At 40.9% G+C, this 18,985-nt stretch overlaps 1 protein-coding gene across 9 annotated transcripts in view; it reads left to right on the top strand.

Moving 5' to 3' along the window:
- cmss1 (cms1 ribosomal small subunit homolog) overlaps positions 1-18,985 on the top strand; it is a 277,146-nt gene that overhangs the window by 228,507 nt on the left and 29,654 nt on the right. The window contains exon 1 of one of the 9 annotated variants that reach the window (XM_059968628.1): positions 10,128-10,149. The exons of the other annotated variants lie outside the window; for them this stretch is intronic. The gene's annotated coding sequence lies outside the window, so the exon portion shown is untranslated. Of the gene's footprint in view, positions 1-10,127; positions 10,150-18,985 lie in introns of those variants that run through there. 9 annotated transcript variants of the gene reach the window in all.

The following is an 18,985-nucleotide window of genomic DNA, read 5'->3' as shown; positions in this document are numbered from 1 at the left end:
TAGTACATTAAAATGGATTCTGGTCAGTTTGATGAGAGAAATAGATGACCTATTTTCAATGAATTCATAAGTTTAAGTACCACTCTCCCTGTAAGGTCCAACGGTTTGATAGATTTTCAACAGACCAAACCAAAATGTAGACAGAAGAGTATTCGAGATAAGTTAGGGAAATGTCAATAGTGAAATACAAATCTGGGGAAGGGTATAAAACGATTGCAAAGGCACTAAACGTGTCTCGGAGCTCAGTGCAGTTCACTGTGAAAAAGTAGAAAAAACATTAAACTACAGCCACACTGCCTAGGTTAGGCCTCTCCTCGAAACTTAGTCGCCAGAGAAGAACGGCACTCATAAGAGAGGCTACTGTGACGCCAACAGTCACTCTTGAGTGAGCAGCAGAAATCAGTGGCTGCAACTGGAGATGAAGTTCATGGCTCCATATTCTCTAAGGCCTTCACAAAAGGGGTGTTTATGAAAGAGTGGCAGGGAAGAAGCCCCGGCTTTAAAAAAAAAGCAAATGTTTGCCCGTAAGACTTTGCAAAACATCATTTAAATGATACTGTATAGATGTGGAAGAAAGCCTTGTGTTCAAATGAAACTAATGTGGAACTTATTAGCTTTAACACAAAGTGATATGTGTGGCATAAATCTAATACTACACATCAGCCACGTAATACCATCCCTACTGTAAAGTATGCTGGAGGTCGCTATGGAGATGCTTTTCACAAGCAGTGACTAGAAATCTTGTCAATATTGATGGAAGATGAAGGCTGCTAAATACAGAAAGATCCTGGATAAAAGCCTGCTAGCCTGTGCCAGAAAGCTTAAACTGAGAAGGAAGTTCATCTTTCAGCAGAACAATGACTCAATCGCATTGCCAGAGCAACCATGGAGTGGTTTCAAATGAAGAAAATTGATGTCCTTGAGTGGCCCAGTCAGAGTCCTGGCCTTAATCCGGTCAAGCATCTCTGGCAAAACCTCAAGATTGCTGTCCACTTCTCCCCAACTAACCTGGCACAGCTTCAGCAATTTTGCAAAGAGGAATGGGCAAATCTTGCACCATCATATTGTGCAAAGCTGATAGTTCTACCGAAAAGGACTACACGCTGTAATAGTTGCAAGAAGTGGTTCAGCTAAGTACTGAGCAAAGGGAATAATTGAACTGCTGCCATTTCAGTTTTTGACTTTTTAGTTCCGTATGTTTTACAATTTTCCCTGATTTTTTTGGGCTGTTCTATGAAAAAGGAGCATGTGATCCACAAATAAAAATTCTCAGTTAAATTCATCAAAATCTCTATTTGTAATACTCATTTAAATGAACAAAGGGTTGGAGGTTGAATACTTTTACAAAGCATTGTGATTCAACTGACTTCCTTTTGGGCTGTGAGTGGCTTTTAAGAATGCATGTGCAGCCCATTTGTTTGGCAAGCAACACAAATTAACGAAAATTGGTAGTGTCCAAATGTTTGCAAAATGTGATTTTCACCCCTTTCAATGATGTAGTATGTGATGTCAACCCATGAAAGTGCCAGCTTTGAGTTTCTCAGAGCTGTCTATGTGATGTGTTATTTACAACCCATGACAGTTATCACAAGGCTGTTTTGCAAGTCTTTGAAAAATTATGTACTAAGAGAGACATGTTACAGTTCCCCTTTTGAATTCCTTGTGATTATCACCTGGCATCTCATATCACCATCATCCTCCATATTATCTTGAGTGGCTGAAGTACTTCATGTTGGCACCTGGTTTGATTTGATCTTATGTGTGCTGCTGAATCCAATGATGGGCATCAGCGACATAATTTCACACATACAGTTGGCCCTCCTTATCTGCGAGAGATTGGTTCCAGGACCCCTCGCAGATACCAAAAAACGCGGATGCTCAAGTCCCTTATTCAACCTGTCTCAATGCGGTTGACCTTGGGACCCAGCGGAACCCCAGACCTTATTTAACCCGTCTCAGTCCGCTGGACATTAGGACCCGGTGGCGGAGCTCTGAATCTGCAGTGTTTCTGTTCATGAAAATAATCACGATCACGATTGAAAGTAAAGTGCAAATAATAAAGCGATCGGAAAGAGGTGAAACGCCTTTCGTCATTGGAAAAGTGATAGGCTGCAGTCAGTCAACGATCAGAACAATTTTAAAGGATAAAGTGAGAAAGGCCCTGCCCCAATGAAAGCTACTGTTATTAATAAGCAACGCAGTGACTTAATTATTGGGTTTTGGGTTTTTGATCCTCTACATCAACCAGGCATGGATGGAGAGTGCACTCAGGGGTGATCTGTCACTGGATCGAACTCAGGAACTTTCATTCCCGAGCCCGGCGCTGAAACATACATTCTTAAACGTTTTATATGCATAGAAAGGTAAAATATATACCATATACTAAGACAAACATTTGACTAACTGACGCTAAATAATACCGGATGTACCTGTTCCGACTTAGGAAGAGAACTTCGGATTTTTTCGATCCTGATCCACGATAACCCACGCACATCCTCCCGTATACTTTAAATCATCTCTAGATTACTTATAATACCTAATACAATGTAAATGCTATGTAAAATAATTGTTATACTACATTGTTTAGGGAATAATGACAAGAAAAAAAGTCTGTACATGCTGGAACAACAAGTGCTGGAAGAGCACTTTCGGGTTTTCGCAATTCGTGGTTGGTTGAATTCGCGCATGCGAAATTCGTGGATAAGGAGGGCCGACTGGACATAACAATCACAGGTCATAGGAAACAGGCAATTTGACCCGCTTCAGTAATTGAACTTGACATCCTTCCAAATTTTGCTGTCTACTTTCAACACAGCCTAATCTGCCTTCTCTCAAACCTCATCATCTACAAAACCAGTGACATTGAGACAAAACCATCAATTCTATCAACATTATCATCCAAAATGATCCCAGCAAACTGGAAACTCAAATCAATCCTCCTGTCATTTGAGTTCCTAAACTCATTTTATTTCCTAACTCTAGACAGGAGAATCTGAGCTTCCAGTTTGGGGATCAACTGTCCCCCAACCAATGAGCACCTTTCTGTATTAATCTCTCAGCATTTGGTCCATGGCTTCCTATGCCTAAACAATTCAAGTGCTTATCTAGACAATTCTAGACTAGTCTTACAGACAGACAGACAGACATACTTTATTGATCCCGAGGGAAATTGGGTTTCGTTACAGTCACAGCAACCAAGAATAGTGTAGAAATATAGCAATATAAAACCATAAATAATTAAATAATAATAAGAGTGGAAATAAGTGGAAATAACTCCAGGACCAGCCTATTGGCTCATGGTGTCTGACACTCCGAGGGAGGAGTTGTAAGGTTTGATGGCCACAGGCAGGAATGACTTCCTATGACACTCAGTGTTCCATCTCGGTGGAATGAGTCTCTGGCTGAATGTACTCCTGTGTCTAACCAGTACATTATGGAGTGGATGGGAGTCATTGTCCAAGATGGCATGCAACTTGGACAGCATCCTCTTTTTACCAAGCGATGCATTCCAGTACCTGCCACTCTTCAGATGAAGAATTCCCTGTCCGACTCTCTTCTTTACTTACTTTCTTAAGCCCACCACCCTTCCATGGCAAAGTACACCAACAGCAGCTTGCCAGAGACCTGAACATATAGGAGCAGAATTAGGCCATTTGGTCCATTGAGTCTTCTCCGCCATTTCGTCATTGCTGATCCATTTCCCTCTCAGCCCCAATCTCCTGCCTTCTCCCCAAATCCCTCATGCACTGACTAATCAAGAATCTATTAAACTCTGCCTTAAATATAGCCCAATGACTTGGCCTGCCTTCACAGCTGCCTGTGACAACGAATTCCACAGATTCACCACTCTCTGGCTAAAGAAATCTCTCCTTATCTCTGTTGTAATTGCATTGTCTGCAATTTTGCCCTATTACCTCGCTTTGCTAGCAGTCTCATTACCCACTGCCTCTGTTTGTAAACCAACTACCCCATCTTCAGCCCTATCACTTCAGTTCCCATCCTTCTGCCAAATTCGTTGAAACCCTACCAAACAGCTTTTGCAAACCTGCCCACAGCATGTAGGATCCCCCACAGATTCAAGTGTAGTCTGACCCTTTTGTACAGGCCGTACCTTCCCCAGAAGAGATCTCGATGATCTAGGAATCTGAACCCTTGCCCGCTGCACCATTTCTTCAGCAATGCATTCACCCACCAAATCATCCTAATCTTACCCTCAGTGGCACATGGCACAGGCAGCAAACCAGAGGTTACCACTCTAGAGGACCTGCTTTTCATGTTTCTACATAGCTGTCTGAAATCTTTCTTCAGGATCTTCTCACCTTTCTTACCTACATCATTAGTATCAACATGTACCAAGTCTACTGACTGCTCACCCTTACCCTTTAGAATGCCTTGGACGTGATCCAGAGCATCTCTGACCCTGGCACCTGGGAGCAACATACCATTTGGGAGTCTCTATCATGTCCACAGAATCCCATCTCTATTCCTCTAACTATGGAATCTCCTATCGCTGCTGAGTCCTCTTCACTTCTCTTCCTTTCTGAGCCCCAGTACCAGACTCAGTGCCAGAGACCCAGTCATTGCAGTTCCCCCTGGTAGATCATCCCCTCAACAGTATCCAAAGGGATATACATATTATTGAGGGGAATGGCCACAGGGATACTCTGCAGTGGGTGCTCATTTCCCTTCCTTCTCCTGACAGTCACTCAGTTACCGGTCTCCTGCAGCGTCTAGGTGACTACCTCCCTGTAGCTCCTATCTATTACTTCCTCACTCTCCCATGTGAGCCGAAGGTCATCGAGCTACAGCTCTAGTTCCTTAACTCATTCTTTGAGGAGCTGCAGCTCAGTGCACCTGATGCAGATGTGATTATCCGAGAGGCTAGAGGTCTCTCAGAATTCCCACAACTAACACACAGAAAAAAGCACAGCCCCTGGAGCCATTCTCACTGCAGTAACTGTGCCCTAACAGATGAGCAGTGAAGAGTAAAGAAGAAAAAAAGAGATTTACCAGATACTTAACTCGTCTAAGCCTGATGAGCCAAAGACACTGCAACACTGGCCCACTCATACAACGGCCGCTCCCACTGTAGCTGCTTTGCTTGCCCCCTGCCTTATTTTTATTCACCCTATCTATTGAATCTCATTCACCATGCGCAATCAGACTCCAAAAACTGCAGCAAAGCTCTGCCTTTTTTAATCTTCAGTAGCGAGCCTAAGTGAAATTGCTATCTCTTCTCGTGCTCCGCTCACTGAGTTCTCTGTCCTGGGTCAGTCTTTCAAGTTATCCCACGTGTAGCTCATCTTCTGCTTCTTCTCTTAGGGAAGAAGTCTTGGGAGCTTCTGTTGTCAATTCTGTAGCACTGAATTTTTACAGGATGGAATTGCTATCCCTATGCGCAACCCTCTCCTTTCACAGCCAAACTAGGGACCATCTTGGCAAAGTTCTGACTCTCTTCCCCTTTACCGTAAACCTTTGTCTTCTAGTTTTATCTATCACTGATACGGGGAAACGCCTACCCTATCTATACCCTTCATTATTTTATATACCATCTTAACCTCCTCTGGTCCAGGGAGAACAGGCATAGCTTCTCTGGTACCTCAGCCGTGTCCAAAAAAGGTATAGTCAGAGCCCCAGCAGTCTCTTCCCTTGCCACCTGTCACAGCCTGGGGTAATTCCCATCTGGTCCTGGGGATTTATCCACCTCTGAGGTATTGAAGACCTGTGTTGGACTTGCATCCATCTCTTCACTGAAATCTCCAACTACAAAGTTTGTTTTCTTTTTTATTAATACTGATGAAAAGCATTCATTTAGAATTTCACATATCCCTTCAGGCTCCATGCACAAATAGCCCATATTTGCTCCTTATATACTACATGCCATATTTAAATCTGCTGATGCCACCTCTGTCATTGGCCAAATCAATGTTAAATGATGAATCAGCATATAGGATGGAGATTGAAAAACAACTAAGTGGTGCCACAACAACAACCTCTCACTCAATGTCAGCAAGACCAAGAGTTGATTATTGACTTCAGGGGAAAGAAACCAGATATCGATGTTATCATTTCGGTGGATCTGTCCTAGATCCAGCATGTAAATGCCATTATGAAGAAAGCACAGCAGCACCTCTGCTTCCTTCAAAGTTTTGCAAAGATTCTGCATGACATCTAAAACTTTGACAAACTTCTATAGATGTGTAGTGGAGACTATATTAACTGGTTGTATCACAACTTAATATGGAGGCACCAATACTCTTGAACGGAAAGTCCTACAAAATGTAGTGGATATGGTTCAATCCATCACAGGTAAAGCTTCCCCACCATTGAGCACATTTACGTAGAGCACTGTCACAGGAAAGCAGCATCCACCATCAAGGACCCCCAATATCCAGACCACACTCTCTTCTCACTGCTGCCATTAGGAAGAAGGTTCAGGAGCTTCAGGATCCACACAATCAGGTTTGGGATCAGTTATTACCCTGAACCATCAGGCTTTTGAACCAGAGGGGGTCATTTCACTCAGCTTCTCTCACCCTTCCATTGAACAGTTCCCACAACCTATGGATTCACTGTCAAGAATTCTTTATCTCATGATCTTGATATTCTTATTTGTTTCTTTTTATATTTGCAGATTGTTGTCTTTTACATACTTGGTTATTTGTTCATCCTGTTGGATGTGGTCTTTCATTGATTCTATTATGTTTCTTGGATTTACTGTATATGTCCCTAAGAGAAAAGATTGCAGGGTTGTATGTGGTGTCATATCATTGATCTTTAGCTATCCTGATTTTCTTTTTAAGCACCTCCCTACACTTTTTACACTCTTGTTGGGTCTTCCCTCTCAATGGTTTCCTCTACCTGTCATATCCTTCATTTTTTTCTTCAGTATGTCTCAACATTCAGGGTTCTCTCTATTCCTTACCCCTGAATTTGCTCTGACAGAGGTACAAGATGGGCATCTTGGAATGATTGATACCAAAAACTTTCTTCAGGCACCTTTTGCACATTTTGTGAATTATCAGTCTGAAATGGAACTAGTTCTGAGGTTGGATGCTAGAATTAGCAAGGAAGCAAAGAATTTTAGTGACAAAGAATTCATTTGTATCATAGTGTTTTTCAGCGTTATGTGAGTGGCAATCTACTTCTGGGGTGATGTTCAATGAGAATTTCTGTTCCCCAACATGATTTTCATGCCAAATGCAAAAGGATAGTTTCAATCTTATCAACTCTGTCCATTACTTGGCTTTCCCACTGTGGCTTCCATGTACTCTATCCTCTACCCATTACCCCCAGCCACGACTCCTGCTAAAGTTGTACACTAGCTGATCTAATAAAGCCCCCAATGAAAATTTCAATGCACTTCACCTTACGTAATCACTCGTGCAATCTCAGATGAACATGATGTATACACCCTCAAAAAGGCCAAAATCAGTGTAGTTTCCTTAAGAGAAAATCTTGTCTGACAGATTTGTTGGAACTATTTGAAGAAATAACAAGCAGGATGACAAAGAATGTTATGTACTTGGATTTTTAAAAGGCCTTTGACAAGGTGCTGCACATGAAGCTGCTAAACAAAATAAGAGCCCACGGTATACAGGAAGGACTTTAGCATGAAAGAGCACTGACTGACTGGCAGAAGGCAAAGAGTGCAAATAAAGGGATCCTTTTCAGTTTGGCTGTCCGGGTCTAGTGGTGTTCCTCAAGAGTCTGTGTTGGGACCGCTTCCTTTAATGTTGTATGTCAATGATTTGGATGTTGAAATTGATGGCTTTGTGGCCAAGTTTGTGGACCATACTAAGATAGGTGGAAGGCATGGGGTGTTAAGCAAACAGTGTCTGCAGAAGGACTTGGACAGATTAGGAGAATGGGCAAAGAGGTGTCAGATAGAATACAATGTTAGGAAGTGTATGGTTCATGCACTTTGGCAGAAGGAATAAAATCGCAAACTATTTCCTAAATGGGCAGAAAATTCAGAAATACAAGGTGCAAAGGGACTTGGGAATTCGAGTACAGGAATCCCTAAAGGTTCATTTATAGGTTGAATCATGTTGAACGCAGAGTTAGCATTCATTTGAAGAGAACTAGAATATATCTTAAACATACCTGGATTTCCACTTGGCTGCCTGTAGCTGATATATAACAAATTGCACAACACTGCTGTATGTATGCCAATTAAACTGGCTACCTCTGACATAAGGGTAACAGTTGTAAATGTGTTTGTTTTTTAATATACTTTATTCAGAACATATACGATTTATAGTGCAGCATATGCATTCAGAACATATCTTTCTTGATATGATCAGTGAAGTACATTATCTTCTAATGATCACTCCTCTCTTGTTTTCACCCTAAGCACTGCTTTCATGAGGGGCTTGTTACACAGGACCCAGCCTCTTTCTGTCTCATGGTAGCAAGATTCTGAACTGTGGTTTTTCTCCATGGAGCAATGGCAATGTTGCAATGAACAATGCACTTACCACTACATCTTGAAATGTGCCTGTTGGAAGCATTCTTTTGCACGCGCCCCTTATACTGGAAGACCAACAGGTTCAGGCAGACCCATTTTATATCTTTAACCAAAATGATTTTCTTCTAGCAGCAATTGATGTTTATCTCAGAACACGACTAGCCCGTAGATCACAGAGGTTAATTACAAATCACTGTTACACAACTAGTTGAGGGCAACCTTGACAAAGACCATTGCTTACTTTTGCAGACCTTATTAGTAAATCTGTAGTCCTCAGGTATGTGGACAATTGTCTAATCTACACTGCCACAATCTCAAAGGCACTCTCTGGGCTTAAAGTGTCTGATTGGGAAGGCCCATCTTATTGTCAGCCAAGCATGAGCTTGGTGTTATGTCCAAGTATGTTATGTGCTCCCACTGCATCAAATTTGCCGGTAGTTTGCAGTAATTAGATCAGTTCTACTTTTGTATACAAAATAGATCAAATCCTTTTTTAGATTCTGTTTTTTCTTGGTCTGTTAGATATTTGATGTTCCAGTAATAGCAGTGGACGCTCCCCAGATTTAATCTGGGACAAATTGGAAAATCTGTACAAATAATTAGAATGTGTTTCCAGAAAAACTGATTATACAATTTTAATAAAAATTATCACCCTCAATTCCAAAACACATTTCTGGGTGAAAAGCTATCCTATGGTATTTTGGCAAAACACTGTCTGCTAATGACTTTAGTTCAAGCAAGTCAAAACTGAACATTGCTGTATTCTCTGCGAAGTATTTTCCAGGGATGCTTACCCCGAAGAAGTTTAAATCTTCCCTTTCTACTCTTTTCAATAGATGCTGCCTGGCCTGGCTATGTTGCCTGTATTATCAGAAGCTTTATCAATGATGGAGAGACATCTTGTCACCCTGTACTTTAACAGCCGAGTGCTGAAAATCATTACTATTGCCAAGGTTTAAAAACATATCAGCTAATCACAATGTGTGGCTTGTTATGACAGTTCACTGAGCAATTTTTGAAGCTTGAATGTACAAAGTTGGAGGGAAGCCATGATTACTAAGGCCATTTCAAGCTTCCTCTGCCTAAGTGAAAGCATGGAGCCAAAGCAAATCTCAGCCAAACATTCCAATGATCTGTATAATGCAATAACTTTGTTCTTGTCATTTCCCAGAAAGTTGAAAAACTCAAATCTTTTCTCTTAACATTGCATAATTTCCAAATTCTGATTTCAGCATCAGGATCACTGTTGTATGCCACAAAACTGAGACCCCAACAAATACAACAGGGCTTCCAACCACATTTGCAATGGAACATTGAAGCAAGCTGTTTACATTAGTGGAGATAAATCAAATTATATAGATGAAATATAGACCAGTACAGCCCAGCAGCGGAATACAATGGGGAAATCACTGGCAGAAAGAAATACAGTTAGGATCATAATACAAGTAATAGTCTGGAGTAAAATTACTGAACCCTAACCCTGCCTCCAAAGTACTAACAGTAAAATCTAATTTAAGTTAAATCCCCTGTGATTTCTTCTTTTCTAAATCAGCTTCTTCCTTATTCCTCTGTAATTTTTTTCCCATCACATGCATTTCTATGACTGTTATGATGAAGATACTTTTAGAACCTGAGATCAGAACCAAAGCACTATTCCCATGGAGGGTAAGGGACTTTTGGTAGGTTTAATTCTTTTCATTCCATTTACTGACATGGAGAATTTCACTCTTAGATTCAAATTCTAAAAGACTGTACTTGATCTGGTATCGGGAAATGAACCTGGTCAGGTGTCAGGTCTCTCAGTGGGAGAGCATTTTGGAGATAGTGATCACAACTCTATCTCCTTTACCATAGTATTGGAGAAGGATAGGAACAAATAAGTTAAGAAAGCGTTTAATTGGAGTAAGGGGAAATATGAAGCTATCAGGCAGGAACTTGGAAGCATAAATTGGTAACAGATGTTCTCAGGGAAATGTACAGCGGAAATGTAGCAAATGTTCAGGGGATATTTGCATGACGTGTTGCATAGGTATGTTCCAATGAGACAGGGAAAGGATGGTAGGGTACAGGAACCATGGTGTACAAAGGCTGTTGAAAATCTAGTCAAGAAGAAAATAAAAGCTTACAAAAGGTTCAAAAAACTAGGTAACGATAGTGATCTAGATTATAAGGCTAGCAGGAAGGAGCTAAAGAATAAAATTAGAAGAGCCAGAAGGGGCCATGAGAAGACCTTAGTGAGCAGGATTAAAGAAAATCCCATGGCATTCTACAAGTATGTGAAGAGAAAGAGGATAAAGCATGAGAGAATAGGATCAATCAAGTGTGACAGTGGAAAACTGTGTAGGGAACCAGAGTAGATAGCAGAGGTACTTAATGAATACTTTGCTTCAGTATTCACTATGGAAAAGGATCTTGGCGATTGTACAGATGATTTACAGCAGATTGAAAAGTTTGAGCATATAGACATTAAGAAAGAGGATGTGCTGGAGCTTTTGGAAAGCATCAAGTTGGATAAGTCTACGGAACTGGATGAGATGTAACCCAGGCTACTGTGGGAAGCGAGGGACAAGATTGTTGAGCCTCTGGCAATGATCTTTGCATTATCAATGGGGACAGGAGAGATTCTGGGAGTTTGGAGGGTTGCAGATGTTGTTCCATTATTTAAGAAAGGGAGTAGAGATAGCCCAGGAAATTATAGACCAGTGAGTCTTACTTCAGCAGTTGGTAAGATGATGGAGAAGATCCTGAGAGGCCGGATTTATGAACATTTGGAGAGGCATAATATGATTCGGAAAAGTCAGCATGTCTTTGTCAAAGGCAGATCGTTCCTTACAAGCCGGATTGAATTTTTTGAGGATGTGACTAAACATGTTGATGAAGGTCGAGCAGTATATGTAGTGTACTGTGTATGGATCTCAGCAAGGTATTTGATAAGATACCCCATGCAAGACTTATTGAGAAAGTAAGGAGGCATGGGATCCAAGGGGACCTTGCTTTGTGGATCCAGAATTGGCTTGCCCACAGAAGGCAAAGAGTGGTTGTAAATGGGTCATAATCTGCATGGAGGTCGGTGACTAGTGGTGTGCCTCAGGGATCTGTTCTAGGATCCCTTATCTTCATGATTTTTATAAATGACCTGGATGAGGACGTTGAGGGTTGGGTTAGTAAATTTACTGATGACATAAAGGTTGGGAGTGTTGTGGATAGTGTGGAGGGCTGTCACCTTACAGCGGGACACTGATAGGATGCAAAACTGGGCTGAGAAGTGGGAAATTGAGTTCAACCCAGATAAGTGTGAAGTGAAAGGCAACACGAGTGAATCTGCAGATGCTGGAAATAAATAAAAACACAAAATGCTGGCAGAACTCAGCAGGCCAGACAGCATCTATGGGAGGAGGTAGTGACTACGTTTCAGGCCGAAACACTTCATCAGGAATGAAGTAACATGGGATGGTTGAGGGGGGATAAGAAGTGAGGGGAGGGATAAAGTAGAGAGCTGGGAAGTGATAGGCTGGAGGGAAATGGGCTAGGGGGAAGGTGGCGAATTATGGGAAATAAAAGAGAAAGAAATGTAGGGCTGGGGGGAGATTATAGTGAGGGTTTTTTTCTGAACTAGGCATCGCTGGAAGAGGCTTCGCAGTTTCTCCCCCCCCCCCCCCCCCAGCCCTACCTTTAATTCTCTTTTATTTACCATAATTCTCCACCTTGCCCCTAGCCCATTTCCCTCCAGCCTATCACTTCCTAGCTCTCTACTTTATCCCTCCCCCCACTTCTTATCACCCCTCGACCATCCCATGTTACTTCACTCCTGATGAAGGGTTTTGGCCCAAAACGTAGTCACTACCTCCTCCCATAGATGCTGTCTGGCCTGCTGAGTTCTGCCAGCATTTTGTGTTTTTAAGTGTGAAGTGGTTCATTTTGGTAGGTCAAATATAATGGCAGAATATGGTATTAATGGTAAGACTCATGGCAGTGTGGAGGATCAGAGGGATCTTGGGGTCTGAGTCCATAAGACACTCAAAGCTGCTGTGCAGGTTGACTCTGTAGTTAGGAAGGCATATGGCGGATTAGCCTTCATCAACCGTGGGATTGAGTTTAAGAGCCAAGAGGTAATGTTACTGCTATGTAGGACTCTGGTCAGATCCCACTTGGAGTACCGTGCTCAGTTCTGGTCACCTCACTACAGGAAGGATGTAGAAACTTTAGAAAGGGTGCAGAGAAGATTTACAAGGATGTTGCCTGGATTGAGGACTATGCCGTATGAGAATAGGTTAAGTGAACTCGGCCTTTTTTCTTTGGAGTGACAGAGGATGAGAGGTGACCTGATAGAGGTGTATAAGATGATGAGGGGCATTGATCATGTGGATAGTCAGAGGCTTTTTCCAGGGCTGAAATGGGTAGGACGAGGGGACACAGTTTTAAGGTGCTTTGAAGTAGGTGCAGAGGAGATGTCAGGGTACGTTTTTTACGCGGAGTGGTATATGCGTGGAATGGGCTACGGGCAACGGTGGTGGAGGCAGATACGATAGGGTCTTTTAAGAGACTCCTCAATAAGTACATGAAGCTTAGAAAAATAGAGAGCTATGGGTAACCCTAGGTAATTTCTAAACTAAGTACATGTTCGGCACAGCTTTGTGGGCCGAAGGGCCTGTATTGTGCTGTAGGTTTTCTATGTTTCTAAATTCCATGGAGTCTTAATGCAAAGCTTGATGTTGAAGATAGTGAGAAACAACAGACAAGAAAGCAGATATTGCATAGAACTTAGCCTGTATGATATATTCGGGGATAGTTATCAGAGATTTGGCAACCACTACGGCATGAGGAAAGATATGGTCAGATAATACATAATCAACAGAATACCTTCTGTGCATAATAGCATTTTTGTGATTTTATGTTTGCATACTTTGTTCGTACCTTTCATTCCTGCAGATCGCTGGCAATGTTTTGTTGATAAGTGGTTATCACCTTGCATTACAAGTGATACTTGATCTCTTAAAGCCATTCCACCATCCTCAAGGCATTAGTCAGTAGTATTAAGCAATACCTTTATTTCTCTAAATGACTTCAGCTCCATTGGCATTTAAGGAGCTCAAAAGTACACAGGGCAAACAAGACCTTTTAATCAGCACCGATGTACCTACCTTGAGTATTCAGTCGCTTCAGTATGGTTATACTGTGTCCTGTCTTTCAGATGCAGTACAAAATTTGGATAAGTTTTTCAACTGCTTTTCCCAAACTTTGATTTCTACTGTCAAAATTCAAAGATGGCAGTTGCACAGGAACATGAACATCAGCACATTCACCTCCAAATGACTTTGCATTCTGACTTGGTTGTTCAAAATCCTAGATCTCCTTACCTATTAACACTGTGGGAATGCTTTCACCTCCCAGACTGCAGTAGCTGAAGGCAGTACACCTTTACCATCTTATGGATATCAAAGATGGACAGGAACTGCCAATCTTGTAATTTATGCCCTCATTCATGAATAAATAACAAATAAAATATATTATTTCCGTTCTGATTTTACATTAGCATACTGAAGACCAGGAACACATGAAATAGAAGTGTTGGAGGGTGCCTATTATGTTTTGCCTTTCATTTAGTTATTTTGTAATTGATCTTATACCTAATGCTACTTTCCACATACCAGAATTGTCTCATGGCTACCTAAAATGTAAAGTATAGTTATTAATAGTGGAGCACTAAAAATCAGAGCGAAGCACTCAAGAGAGATTATAAAATAATCCCTTTGAAACTATCCAAGTACATATATGTCACCATATGTAACCCTGAAATTCATTTTCTTTGAGCATACTCAATAAATCCAATAACGATAATATTATCAATGAAAGACCACACCAGCTGGGCATACGACCAGTGTGCAAAAAGACAACAAACAAATACAAAAAAAGAAATAATAATAAATTCTTTACATATATATATATATATATATATAAAGTACACCCAATGCTTGTGGAATTCCTACAACATTTCATGAAGCATTGGCATACTATAATCACCCTATCTATTGAAAACCAAAAAAGAACAACCACTGTTATCAAAATACACAGAGGCATTTTTCAGGGTCACTCTCTAAGCCCACAATGCTTTGCCTAGCTTTAAACCTTCCCTCTATTTCACAGAATTGGATGAAAATAGGGTATCAAATCAGAAGCAACCGAACAAATTATGCCTTGACACACCTTCTCTATATGGATGATTTGAAATTATATTCTCCTTGTAAGTGAAATCTGTAAGCTAAATCAATTAATTCAAATAGTGGAACTATTTTCTAAAGATATAATCATGAATTTTTGACTAGATAAGTGCAGAACATTAAACATAAAGAAAGTTGCAATCGAGCTAGTAGAATATAAAACAGCATCAGGATACAACTGATGGATGAAAATAAGTAATTGGGATGTCAACAAGCAAAGAAAATAGATCATAGCGTGATAAAGGGAAAGCTTTTGACAGAATTTACTTCAAAGCTTAAGAAAATCTGACAGAGCTCAATAGTAAAATTATAACAAAGGCAATACTCTCGCTATACCCATATTAACGTATTCTTTTGTCATACGGATCTGGACAATTTACAAAGAAAAATAAGAATTGAAATGACAAATTTTAGGAAACCACATGTATATGTGAACACACACTACCTGGGACAGAAGGAGGAAGAGAATAAAAGACATTAAAAACAGGTACAAGGATGTATTTTCATCAATGAAAGCAGGATTCTGGGCTCCATTGAACAAATGCAGGTCTGATAAGAAGTACACACCACTAATTTTAAATGAAAGCACAACTCATAAAAATGAAGAAATTATCACTACAGAAGAAAAAGCTAATCAGTGGAAGAGCTTTGCTAAGCACAATCTTAGCAGACTAGATGTCAACAAGGTAACATCAAATGCCTGGCTCAGAGCTGGAGACCCCTTCCCAGAAAGAGAAAGGTTTAATTTGGCAGTAATTAAAACACTAGAAATATGCTGAATTAAAGGAAGAAATTTTAAAAAAAACTATGGAACATGAACAGGGTACACACAATGTCCCAATTGTAATATCTGCAACTGGTGTCATCCCAAACTCACTACACAATTGCTTTAAAAAATTAGGCCTACATAGTAATATTTACGTAGATCTTCAGAAAACCACAAAATTAAACACCACTAGAATAGTCCAAAGGTTCCCAGCAATTGAGAAATGAGTGTGCTTGGCTAAGTCCACACCTCAGGTTTACCAGCTTGAGATGAGAAAAAAATAAAAATACAATAATAATAAATAAATTAAGCAATAGATATCGAGAACATGAGGTGTCCTTAAAAGCGAGTCGATACGTTGTGGGAAGTGATGAGGCAAGTGAAGATGAGTGAAGTTATCCCCGTTGGTTCATGAGCTGATGCTTGAGGGGTAATAACTGTTCCTGATCCTGATGGTCTGAGACCTGAGGTCGGTGTATCTTCTTCCTGATGGCAGCAGCAAGAAGAGAGCATAACCTGGGTGGTGCAGGTCCTTGATGAGGAATGCTGCTTTCTCGTGACAATGCTCCATGTAGATGTGCTCAGTGCTGGGGAGGGCTTTACCCCTGATGGACCCATAATTTATAATTAAAGACAAATCTGAAGCAAAGAATTTGCACACATCCTGTAAGGTTATTTACCTGGATCATTTACCTGTGATGGACTGGGCTGTGTCCACTACTTTTTGTAGGATTTTACATTCAAGGATATTGGTGTTTCCATACAAGGCTTTGATGTAGCCAGTCAGCATACTCTTCTCTAAGGAAATTTGTTAAAGTTTTAGATATCATGCGGAATCTTTGCAGACTTCCAAGGAAGCAAGGACACTGCCAACTGCCATGCCTTCTTTGTAACTACACTTGTGTGCTGGATCCAGGACAGGTCCTCTGAAATGGTAACACAGAAGAGGTGTACAAGATAATGAGAGACATAGTGGATAGTCAGAGGCTTTTTCCCAGGGCTGAAATGGCTAGCATGAGAGGGCATAGTTTTAAGGTGCTTGGAAGTAGGTACAGAGGAGATGTCAGGGGCAAGTTTTTTACGCAGAGAGTGGGTCGAGTGGGTGGAGTGGCCTGCCGGTAGTGGTGGTGGAGGCGGAAACGATAGGGTCTTTTAAGAGAGTCCTGGATGGATACATGGAGCTTAGAAAAATAGAGGGCTATGGGTAAGCCTAGGTAGTTCTAAGGTAAGGATATGTTCAGCACAGCTTTGTGGGCTGAAGGGCCTGTATTGTGCTGTGGGTTTTCTATGTTACTAATTTAAAATTTGCTGACCTGCTTCACCTCTGGTCCCCCAATAAGGACTGGCTCATAGACCTCTGGTTTCCTTCTCCTGATGTCAATACTCTGAGCTTCTTGGTCTTGCTGACATTAAGAGGTTGTTGTTGTTGCACTACCCAGTCAGATTTTCACTCTCCCTCCTATATGCTGATTCTTCACCGTCTTTGATTTTCCTACAACAGTGATGTCAGCAAACTTGAATAACTTGAATACAGCATTGGAACTGAGCTTCACAACACAGTCATAAGTGTAAAGTGAGTAGAGCAGAGGGCTAAGCACACCAACTTGTGGTGCAGCTGATGGAGATTGTGGAAGAGATCTTGTTGCCAATCTGAACTGACTGGGATTTGCAAGTGATAAAATCAAGGATCCAATTGCACAAGGGTGTATTGAGGTCAGGGTCTTGAAGCTTATTGATTACTTTGAGGGCATGATAATATTGAGTGCTGAGCTTCCTGATGTTTGTATCTTAGCTGTCTAGATATTTCAGGGTCGAGTGTAAGAGCCAGTGAGATGGGACCTGCTGTGGATCAGTTGCGCTGGTTGGCAAATTGGGGCAGATCTAAGTCATTTCTGGAGCAGGAGTTGATATGTTTCATCATTAACCTCTCAAAACATTACATCATTCTGGATGTAAGCGCTAATCTACGATAGTTATTGAGGCAGGTTACCATGTTCTTCTTAGGCACTGGTATGAGTGAAGCCTGCTTGAAGCAGGTGGATACCTCAGACTGCCGAAGAGAGAGGTTAAAGACCTCAGTCAACATTCCAGTCAGTTGATTAACGCAGGTCTGTAGTTTTCAGCCAGGTACCCCATCTGGGCCAGATTCTTGCTGTGGGTTCACGCTCCTGAAGGATAGTCACCCATCAGCCTCAGAGACTGAGATCATGTGATCATCATGGGCCATTGGAGTTTGTGACGGTTTCTCTATGTTTTGACAGTCAAAGTGAGCATAGAATGCATTAAGTTCATCTGGAAGCGAAGTCCTGTTGTCACCCATGTTGCTTGATTTTACTGTATAAAACGAGATAGCATTCATACTCTGCCACAACTGTCAAGCATCCTTCTTTGTTCGGGTTTAAGCAAGAATTGCCACTTTGTCCATGTGGTGGCTTTCCAGAGTCGTACCTGGACCTCTTGTAACTTTCTTGGTTTAATTATAGCTGAACTGTGACTTTCAAATGATAGTCCGTTGTTTTTACTTGCAATTTTATATTTCCTTTGGATAACTGTGCATTTTTGCAAAGGTTGGCAATTTTAATAGATTAAATTAGATCATGTGAACTCAAATCTTCCATTTATTTTGTGATTTGCTTCCTCCCTAAATCTCACAATTTCATTATTGATCATTTCACCTTTTACTTCTATCATACTATGGCCTATGTTCAGTTATGGAACAACAACACACACAAAATGCTGGTGGAACACAGCAGGCCAGGCAGCATCGATAGGGAGAAGCGCAGTCGACGTTTCGGGCCGAGACCCTTCGTCAGGACTGGAATCAGTTTGTGACAGGAAATGGAGAGCTAACTTGGAATATATTACCCACCAGGCTTGTGATTGTGGTTTATGGTCTAAAAATGCTGTATTGCTGCTTTTAATAATATTATCTAGTTGTTGAGAGTGTCTCCCTGAATTTTCAAGAGGAATCATAAATTATGTTTGCTGTTTCCTTTTTTTTTTAAAATGTGGCCTCACAGGATTCATAAATTGGCAATACTGACTTCTGTCATGCACTTTGACCCTTTCTTCAGTCTTCCATTCCCCAAGTACCCAGCCTGAAAATATCTGGTTCTACATTTTAGTGGAATTGGCTTATATTGCTCATTTTTTAATTTCTAGTATAAGTTCTAGGTATTAGTCAATTTATATATCATATTGTAAACTGTTAATTCTCCTTGTGGAAATTTTCTCCCTTCATTATATATAAATTAAATTTATTCAGATACTAAGTTAGCGCTATATGGAGCTTCCATATTGACTGTAGAAGGACATTCAGGGTGGTTGTGCAGTAGTATGTATAAATACATGCAGCTTGTGAGTTAACTCATTCCATTAAATCCATGTTCGCACTGCGCAGAACAGCTAGTGGTCCCATTTTTATTTCCCTCGTCCCATTTGCTCTGCGGGTTTACACAATGTAAAGACATTCTGCAGTAAGCAAAACGAGTGAGAAAATTACATTGTTCTCAGTTCTTGCTTTGTTTCAAT

The sequence above is a fragment of the Hypanus sabinus genome, chromosome 4 (genome assembly GCF_030144855.1).
Source record: "Hypanus sabinus isolate sHypSab1 chromosome 4, sHypSab1.hap1, whole genome shotgun sequence".
Taxonomy (NCBI): Eukaryota; Metazoa; Chordata; class Chondrichthyes; order Myliobatiformes; family Dasyatidae; genus Hypanus; species Hypanus sabinus.
This window is presented reverse-complemented; position numbering and strand designations above follow the sequence as displayed.